The 10,380-nt window shown below is 42.9% G+C and overlaps 1 pseudogene across 1 annotated transcript; it reads left to right on the top strand.

The window, feature by feature from the left end:
• Positions 1 to 2,395: 2,395 nt before the first annotated feature.
• Positions 2,396 to 3,908, top strand: LOC112635866 (annotated as a pseudogene). The gene has a single exon (XR_003122103.1). The product of XR_003122103.1 is annotated as a heterogeneous nuclear ribonucleoprotein A3 pseudogene (transcript).
• Positions 3,909 to 10,380: the final 6,472 nt, after the last annotated feature.

Below are 10,380 nucleotides of genomic sequence, written 5' to 3'. Positions count from 1 at the left end.
ATCTAAATATATACATAGAGAAAGGTAGGGAGAGAGACATTTATTTTAAGGAATTGACCCATGCAGTTGGGGGGGCCTAGCAAGTCTGAAATCTGCAGGCCAGGTCAATCGGATGGCAATTCCAGCAGGAGTTGTTGCTGAAGTCTTGAATTCAAAGGCAGTCAGAAGGCAGAATTCCTTCTTCTTTAGGGGACCTGTCTTTTCTCTTAAGATACTCAACGGACTGGATGACTCCCATATTTGGAGGGTAATCTGCTTTACTCAAAGTCCACTGGTTTAAAAGTTAAGCTCATCTGAAAAATACTTTCACAGCAGCATTTTGGACTGGTGTTTGACAAAACAACTGGGCACTGTATCCTAGCCAACTGGACACATAAGATGAACTATCACAATGAGTAAACTTATCTCTGAGCCTCAGCTTCTCCATTTGTAAAATGAAGAGCTATGAGAATATTCAAAGATTCCACTAAGGAATAAATATAATTAGATAACTTCTGGATTACACTTTATAATTTAATGCACTTTCACCATATCGTATCATTTAATTCCTATAACAATTCTATCAAGCAAGTTTGTTATTGTCTTTTTTTTAGTTTTTTTAGTTTTTTTTTTTTTTTTTTTTGAGACAGAGCTTTGCTCTTATTGCCCAGACTGGAGTGCAGTGGCGCAATCTCGGCTTACCGCAACCTCCGCCTCAGCCTCCCGAGTAGCTGGGGTTACAGGCACCTGCCACCATGCCTGGCTAATTTTTTGTATTTTTAGTAGAGATGGGGTTTCACCACGTTGGCCAGGCTGGTCTCAAACTCCTGACCTCAGGTGATACACTCACCTTGACCTCCTGAAGTGCTGAGATTACAGGCATGAGCCAGCACACCCTGCCTTTACATTAAATTTATTTATTTATTTATTTATTTAGAGACTGAGTCTCGCTCTATCGCCCAGGCCGCAGTGCAGTGGAGCAATCTCGGCTCACTGCAAACCCCGCCTCCCAGGTTCAAGCAATTCTCCTGCCTCAGTCTCTCGAGTAGCTGGGATTACAGGCATGTGCCACCCCACCCAGCTAATTTTTGTACTTTTAGTAGAGATGGGGTTTCACCCAGGCTGGTCTCGAACTCCTGACCTCAAGTGATCTGCCTGCCTTGTCCTCCCAAAGTGCTGGGATTGCAGGAGTGAGTCACTACAACCAGCCTATTTATTTTTTAAGAGACAGGGTCTCTGTTGCCCAGGCTGGAGCGCAGTGGCACCTTCTTAGCTCACTGTAGTCTCAAACTCCCGGGCTCAAGCAATCCTCTCTCCTCAGCCTTCTGAGTAACTGGAACTACAGGAGCGTGCCACCACACCTGGATAATTTTTTTGCATGTGTGGAGACAGGGCCTCACTAGGTTGGCCAGGCTGGTCTCAAACTCCTGGCCTCAAGTGATCCTCTTGTCTTGGCTTCCCAAAGTGCAGGGATTATAGGTGTGAGCCACCATACCCGGACTTTTTTTTTTTTGCGCTCCTCATTTCCCAGACGGTTGGTGGCCAGGCAGAGGCGCTCCTCACTTCCTAGTCAGTTGGGTGGCCGGGGGAAGGTGCTGTCTTCTTTTTTATGGCTGAGGAAACCAAAGCCCAGAGAAGGGAAGAGATTTGTTGGCAAGTGGAAGAATCTGGACTAGAGCCTGGATTTTCCAATTCCAGTCTCAGGCTGATCCTTCTGGGCCTGAAGAACCATCTTTGAAAGCTGAGGCCAGGAGGCAGTTGCTGGGAGCAGGAAGCTGAAGCAGGGGCAGAGGAGACCTCTACTACGGAAACTCAAGAGGAAAACCACAACAGCAGGAAGTCCAAGTGGGCCTGGTCAGGCCAACCTAGGAATTCCATGATATAATTTCTCTTCTCCAATTGAGAGAATACAAGTATGGCCACGGCTCAGCACCCAGTGTATTAAGGACTCCTAACTTGGGGTTCATGATAACTCATAAAAAATATGGCAAAATATACATTTTAAAGGTGGTCAGAAAAGCTGGGCCATTGATCTTTACTCACCAGGAGTCATGTAGCACTTACCATTGCCAGAATATTCTCTTACAAATCTATTCCAAAGCTACACCTTCATGGCTCTCCCAAAACAAAGCTGCAAAAAGACTTTCAGAGGAGAGATCAGAAACAGAGCAAGGCCTTCTAGTAAGACATTCTATTTATTTTGACTTGCTATTACCTCTGTCTACTTACAGGATTCCAGAGGAGCAAAGCTAAGTTTAACATTAAAACTCAGTGTTAATGGAGTAGGGAGTAGGGAGTAGGGAGTAGGGAGAATCTCAAACCAGAAAAAAATCTGCAAGTCAACTCTGCAAAACCTGTCAAGAAGCTCTCAGTCCCATATTGAACTTGAGTTGGAAGAGGCAAGTCCGGTCTCCAAATGGAGGTAAAACCGCCACCTGTTGACCCCAGCCTGGCTCTAGCCGTCGCTGCTGGAGGGAGGAGGGCCACGATCCAAACGAACCAGAGCAGTTGAGAAAACTGTTTATTGGTGGTCTGAGCTTTGAAACTACAGATGATAGTTTCAGAGAACATTTTGAGAAATGGGGCACACTCACGGACTGTGTGGTAACGAGAGACCCCCAAACAAAACATTCCAGGGGCTTTGGTTCTGTGACTTGTTCTTGTGTTGAAGAGGTGGATGCAGCAATGTGTGCTCAACCATACAAGGTTGATGGGCGTGTAGTCAAACCAGAGAGAGCTGTTTCCAGAGAGGATTCTGTAAAGCCTGGCGCCCGTATAACAGTGAAGAACATTTTTGTTGGTGGTGTTAAAGAAGACACAGAAGAATATAATTTGAGAGAACTACTTCGGAAAGTATGGCAAGATTAACCACAGAAGTTATGGAAGATGGGCAGAGTGGAAAAAAGAGAGGATTTGCTTTTGCAACTTTTGATGATCATGATACAGTTGATAAAATTGTTGTTCAGAAATACCACACTATTAATGGGCATAATTGTGAAGTGCAAAAGGCCCTTTCTAAACAAGAGATGCAGTCTGCTGGATCACAGGGAGGTCGTGGAGGTGGATCTGGCAATTTTATTGTGGAGGAAACTTTGGAGGTGGTGGAGGTAATTTTGGCCGTGGTGGAAACTGTGATGGAAGAGGAGGCTATGGTGGTGGAGGTGGTGGCAGCAGAGGTAGTTATGGAGGAGGTGATGGTAGATATAATGGATCTGGAGGTGATGGTGGCAACTATGGCGGTGGTCCTGGTTATAGTAGTAGAGGGGGCTATGGTCAGGATGGACCAGGATGTGGAAACCAAGGTGGTGGATATGGTGGCGGTGGTGGAGGATATGATGGGTACAATGAAGGAGGAAATTTTGGCGGTGGTAACTATGGTGGTGGTGGGAACTATAATGATTTTGGAAATTACAGTGGACAACAGCAATCAAATTATGGACCCATAAAAGGGGGCAGTTTTGGTGGAAGAAGCTTGGGCATTCCCTATGGTGGTGGTTATGGATCTGGTGGTGGAAGTGGTGGATATGGCAGCAGAAGGTTCTAAAAACAGCAGAAAAGGGCTATAGCTCTTAGCAGGAGAGAGAGCAAGGAGTTGTCAGGAAAGCTGCAGGTTACTTTGAGACAGTCACACCAAATGCATTAGAGGAACTGTAAAAATCTGCCACAGAAGGAACGATGATCCATAGTCAGAAAAGTTACTGCAGCTTAAACAGGAAACCCTTCTTGTTCAGGACTATCATAGCCACAGTTTGCACAAAGTGCAGCTATTGATTAATGCAATGTAGTGTCAATTAGATGTACATTCCTGAGGTCTTTCATCTGTTGTAGCTTTGTCTTTTTCTTTTCATTATATCAGGTATATTGCCCTGTAAATTGTGGTAGTGGTACCAGGAATAAAATATTAAGGAATTTTTAACTTAAAAAAACAACCTGTCAAGAAGCCAAATGTCCCAAGCACTTCATGATTGGAAAAGCTAATGGCTGGCTCTTTAACACTCCGTGGGCTTTTCCATTCTCCTGCATTTTCCTTCTGCCTAGAGGTTTTGTGGGAGAATCCATTTCCTTGCCTTTTTTAGGATCTAGAGGCCCCTGCATTTTCTGGCTCTTGGCTTCTTCAGTGTGTCATTTGAACCTCTTGCTTCCATCTTTGTATCTCTATTTTTTTTTTTCGGGGAGAGACAAGGTCTCACTCTGTCACCCAGGCTAGAGTGCTGTGGTGTGATCATTGTTCACTGCAGCCTTGAACTCCTGGGCTCAAGTGATCCTCCTGCCTCAGCCTCCTGAGTACCTAGCACCACAGGTGCACACCATCATGCTTGGTTAATTAAAAAAATTCTTTTTTGTAGAAACAGGGTCTTGCTATGTTGTTCAGGCTGGTCTCAAACTCCTAACCTTAAGTGATCCTCCCTACTTGGCCCCTCAAAGCATTGGGATTACAGATACGAGCACATCTCCTACCTTTTTTTTTTAAAGAGACGAGGTCTCTGTTGTCTAGGCTGGAGTGCAGTGGCACAATTATAGCTCACTGCAGCCTCCAACTGCTGGACTGAAGCAATCCTCCCTGCTTAGCCTCCAGAGTAGCTGGGACTACAGGTACATGCCTCCACACCTGGCTAAATTTTTTATTTTTATCTTTGTAGAGATGGGATCTCACTATGTTGCCCAGGCTGGTCTCTAACTCCTGGCTTCAAGTGATCCTCCTGCCTTGACCTCCCAAAGTACTGGGGTTACAGGCATGAGCCACCACTCCTGGCCCATCTCCTGACCCATTTACTATTGACTTTGATCCTCCCGCCTCCCTAAGGGTCTATGTGAATATACTGAACCCATCTAGATAATCCAGGATAATCTCTCTTCAAGATCCTTAATTTAATCACACACACAAAGTCCCTGTTGCTGTGTAACATATCCACACGTTCTGTGGATTATGACATGGACATTGGGGGCCATTATTCACCCAAACACAATGGATAATGAGTACATGGGGGTTTGTTCTACTTTTGAATATGTCTGAATAAAAATTATGAAAGAAAACCTTCTTTTGACCCCAAGACCTGTTATTACCAGAAGTTTGAATTTTTACTCCCTTAACTAGTAAAACTTCCTGAACATTTTCTGCAGTTCTTGTCTCTACTTCCTTGTCTCCCATTCTCTTTAAGCTACATCCAGTCAGGTTTTTAACTTTCATCTCTCCACCCAACCCAATTAAGGCCACCAACTCCAACTCACCTCTTCTAATAGTCATTCACTACTCACTTCTTGTTGAAACATTTACATTTCTAAGTTTATATTAAATGCTCTCCTGGGTTTAATCTTCAACCTCAACATCTACTGCTCTCTGCCTGATCTTAAGTGTGGGAAGGATTGAGGCCCAGTCTCAGGCCCTCTACTTGTCTTTCTTTCTGTCTCTTGAATGTGCCAAACATTTCCCACCTTGACTTTTGCACTCTTCTTTCCTTCCCTGAGACCCTTCTTCTCTAGATGTGTGCATTATCAGCTCCTTCTTATCATACTTCTCAGCTCAAACGTCACTTCCCCTGAGAGGCCTTCTGTAACCCCCTAAGTTAATTAAAAATTTAAATTAACTTTCCATAACTCCCAATATCCCATTACCCTATTCCATTTTCTTTACTTATCGCTATGTGAACTTAGCTTCTTGATTGACTGTTCTGTTCACTTAACTTTGTGTCTGTCTCACCCTGTGCTCTTTAAAGGCAAATACTGTATTTTGTCTTGTTCATTGCTGAGTCCCTAGCACCTGGTACATGTTAAGTGTCCAACAGACACATGTTCAAATAAACTGATGAATGGCTCAGTTTTTAAAAAATGAATGGAAAAAAAAATGGCCTGATATCAGATTCTTAAGTAATTTTCATAAACTAAAAGATTCTGATTCAGGCCAGGCACGGTGGTTCATGCTTGTAATCCCAGCACATTGGGAGGCTGCACTGGAAGGATCACCTGAGGTCAGGAGTTCGAGACCAGCTTGCCCAACATGGTGAAACCCCGTATCTACTAAAAATACAAAAATTAGCCAGGTGTGGTGGCAGGCACCTGTAATCCCAGCTATTCAGGAGGCAGGGAAAGGAGAATCACTTGAACCCAGGAGGCGGGGGTTGTAGTGAGCTGAGATTGCACCACTGCACTCCAGCGTGGGCAACAGAGCAAGACTCCATATCAAATAAATAAATAATAAATACGAAATTCTGATTCAATAAACATGGGTGGGGTCTAAGAATTTTCATTTTAACAAATACCACAGAAAACTCTGGGGCAGGGGTTCACAGAACATGTTTTGGAGAAATACTGATTTATTCATTTTTGTAAGCATTATGTAGGTAGGCAGCATAGTTTTAAAGAGGTATGAGGATTTTCGGAATTGAGTCACTTTCCAAAGTTCATAACGATTCAGTAAGTAAATTCTAAGAAGGCAGAAACAAATTCTAATTTTAAAAAACAGCCTATCCTCACATGTAAATTACACGAACACACAAATTACCCTATCTATTGTATGCTGGTCATAAATTCTTAGCCTTCATCTCAGTCATGAAAACAAAGCCTAGACTTCTATAACTCTGTTTCAAAAAATGAATTGCTCAGACCAAAACAAGAAATATTTGTTTAAATGAATCACCAGCAGAGAAAAATGTGCTTCTTGAAAAAAAGGATTGAAGAAAATGAAATCTTAGCTTTAAAAGTATACTGTGTTGATAAAAGAGAAGTGAGCACAAGTTGCTCTTAAGGGGTAAATGTGGAAGGAAGATTTGCCTTCCACAGTGATCAAAATGGGTGGATGTTTGAAGAGTAATTCCAGATGCTACTTGTTAACATGGCATTGCACCACAGGCAACAGTGGAGTCAGGTGGTGGTGGTATTGTGTGCATGAGGGGGTGATCAAATTAGACTCTGGTTTGATGAACAATACATGCCAACTTTGACAAGTAAAGCCGGCTGTTGATTGGCATTTGGAATTTGGCAAGGAGTGCTACTGTCCACTCAAATGATTTTTTTGTTTTGTTTTTAAAGATGGAGTCTTGCTGTCTGTTGCCCAGGCTGGAATGCAGTGGCGTGATCTTGGCTCACTGCAACCTCTGCCTACTGGGTTCAAGCAATTCTCCTGCCTCAGCCTCCCGAGCATCTGGGATTACAGGCACCCACCGCCATGCCTGGCTAATTTTTGTATTTTTAGTAGAGACGGGGTTTCACCATGTTGGCCAGGCTGGTCTTGAACTCCTGACCTAAAGTGATCCGCCCGCCTTCGCCTCCCAAAGTGCTGGGATTACAGGCGTGAGGCACTGTGCCCGGCCTCAAATGGTATTTTAAAACTCTACTTTGTTACAGAGAAAACCAATCTGCACTGTATTTGCTTTTTCATCTTATAAATTTCAGAAATCAGAGCTTTTGATATGATCCTGGGTAATGGCCCACCTTTACAGAGGTAAGTACCTTGCCTAGCTCAGAGTAGCAATTAACACATACTATATCTAAGATCTACCTTTATTAAAATCCTGGTTAGACAGAAAACCACAGACTGCATGTTCTCACTTACAAGTGGGAGCTAAACACTGAATACACATGGATACAAAGAAGGGAACCACAGACACTGGGTGCCTGTTGACGGTGGAAGGAGAGGATCGAAAAACTACCTATTGGGTACTAACTATGCTTATTACCTGGGTGACGAAGTAATCTATACACCAATCCCCTATGAGATGTAAGTTACCTATGTGACAAATCACCACAAGGACCCTTGAGCCTAAAAGTTAAAAAACAACAAAAATAATGAATAAATAATAAATAAAATCCTGGTTAAACTCCAGAGCACTTGCAAATGTCAAACTAACGTTGTCAATTTCTTGAGGTATTTTCTCCCTTCCTTTTATTTGCCAGTAACTCTTGCTTTTAGCTCGTTTTAAAGATGAATATGGTCTACAGCGGTCCTGTCCAGTAAAAATAAAATGCAATCACAAATGCAAGCCATGAATGTGATTTTAAACTTTCTAGTAGCCATATGAGAAAAATAGAAACAAGTGAAATTATTTTAAATTACCATTTTAACATGTAACCAGTATTTCAAAATGGAGACATTTTTCTTTTCTTTTTTTTTTTTTTTTTGAGACGGAGTCTTGTTCTGTCACCAGGCTGGAGTGCAGTGGCACGATCTCAGCTCACTGCAACCTCCGCCTCCCGAGTTCAAGGGATTCTTCTGCCTCAGCCTCCCAAGTAGCTGGAATTACAGGCGCATGCCACCACACCTGGCTAATTTTTTGTATTTTTAGTAGAGACGGGGTTTTACCATATTAGCCAGGATGGTCTCGATCTCCTGACCTCGTGACCCGCCCACCTTGGCCTCCCAAAGTGCTGGGATTACAGGCATGAACCACCATGTCCCCGACCAAAACATTTTTCATTCAAACTTTTGGATACTAAGTCTTTGCTATCCGATATCCAGCGTGTATTTTATAGCACATCTCAATTTGGACCAGCCACATTTCGAGTATTTAATAGCTACATGTATCTAGGAGCTACATATTGGACAGTAAAAGTCTAGAGCTTTGCTACTCAGTGTGTAGTCCACAAATTAGAGGCACTTTCAAAATATTTCTGTTCATAGACAATGTACCTGATCACCTAAAAACTTACAAGATGAATGTTGTTTTCATGCCTGCTACAACACCACCTATTCTGCAGCGTATGGATCAAGGAGTAATTTCAACTTTCAGGTCTTATTATTAAATATGTTTCATAAAGCAATAGCTGCCATAGATAGTGACTCCTCTAACAGATCTGGACAACGTAAATAAGTAAATTAAAAACCTCTTGGAGGCCAGGTGAGTGGCTCACGCGTATAATCCTAGCACTTTGGGAGCTGAGGTGGGCAGATCTCTTGGACCCAGGAAACCAGCCTGGGCAACATGGTGAGACCCCATCCCTACAAAAAATACAAAAATCAGCCATGTGTGACAGCATGCACCTGTAGTCCCAGCTACTTGGAAGGCTGAGGTGGGAGGACCACCTGAGCCCAGGAGGTAGAGGCTGCAGTGAGCTGTGATCACACCACTGCACTCCAGCCTGGGCGACAGAACAAGACCCTGTCTCAAAAAACAAAACTAAACTAAACTTTCCCTCCTGGAAAAGACTCACCATTCTAGATGCCATTAAGAACATTTGTGATTCATAGGAAGAGGTCAAAATATCAACATTAGGCCAGGTGTGGTGGCTCACTCCTATAATCCTAGCACTTTGGGAGGCTGAGGCGTGGATCACTTGAGATCAGGAGTTCAAGACCAGCCTGGCCAATATGGTGAAACCCCATCTCTCCTAAAAATATAAAAATTAGCCAGGCATGGTGGCATGTACCTGTAATCCCAGCTACTTGGGAGGTTGAGGCAGGAGAATCACTTGAACCCAGGAGACAGAGGTTGCAGTGAGCCGAGATCATGCCACCGCACTCCAGCTGGGGCCACAGAGTAAGACTCTGTCTCAAAAAAAAACCAAAAAAGTCAACATTAACCAAGGTTTGGAAGTTGAATCCAACCCTCATGGATGACTTTGAGGGGTTCAAAACTTCCGTGGAGGAAGAAACTGCAGATGTGGTAGAAATAGCAAGAAAGCTAGAATTGCAGCCTGAAGACAGGACTGACATGCTGCAATCTCATGAAAAAACTTGAAAGGATAAGGACTTACTTCTTATGGATGAACAAAGTAAGTGGTTTCTTGAAATGGAATCTACTCCTGGTAAAGATGTGACCATTGTTGAAACAACAAAGGATGGAGAATATTACATAGACTTAGTTGATAAAGCAGCAGCAGGGTTTGAGGGGACTGACTCCAATTTTGAAAGAAGTTCCATTGCAGGTAAAATGCTATCAAACAACATCGTGTGCTCTAGCAAAATATTTTATGAAAGAACAGTCAATCCATGTGGCAAACTTCATTGTCTTATTTTAAGAAATTTCCACAGCCACTCCAACCTTCAGCAACCACCACCCTGATTAGTTAGCATCCATTCACCAACAAAGGAAAGAACCCCCCAGCCACCAACAAAACAACTGGAACTTGCTAAAGGCTCAGATAATTGTTAGCATTTTCTTTTCTTTTCTTTTCTTTTAAGCAATAAAGTATTTTAAAATTAGGGTATGTACTTTTTTTTGTTTTTTGGAGACAATGCTATTGAATATCTAATAGACTGCTATATAGTGAAAACATAACTTTTATATGCACTAGGAAATGAAAAAGTCTGGTGACTCACTTTACAGTGTTTGCTTTACTGCGGTGGTCTGGAACCAAATCTGCAGTATCTCTGAGGTATGCTAAGCTGCCTTGTTAGTTCACCTGGCCTTCCATTCCAAACCAATGTGTTATTTCCTGCGGCTCCAATCTATAATCCACAAGCAGAAC

The sequence above is a fragment of the Theropithecus gelada genome, chromosome 1, assembly GCF_003255815.1.
Source record: "Theropithecus gelada isolate Dixy chromosome 1, Tgel_1.0, whole genome shotgun sequence".
NCBI classification, from domain to species: domain Eukaryota; kingdom Metazoa; phylum Chordata; class Mammalia; order Primates; family Cercopithecidae; genus Theropithecus; species Theropithecus gelada.
Note: the sequence above shows the minus strand (reverse complement) of the source record. Positions and strands in the feature narration are given on the sequence as shown.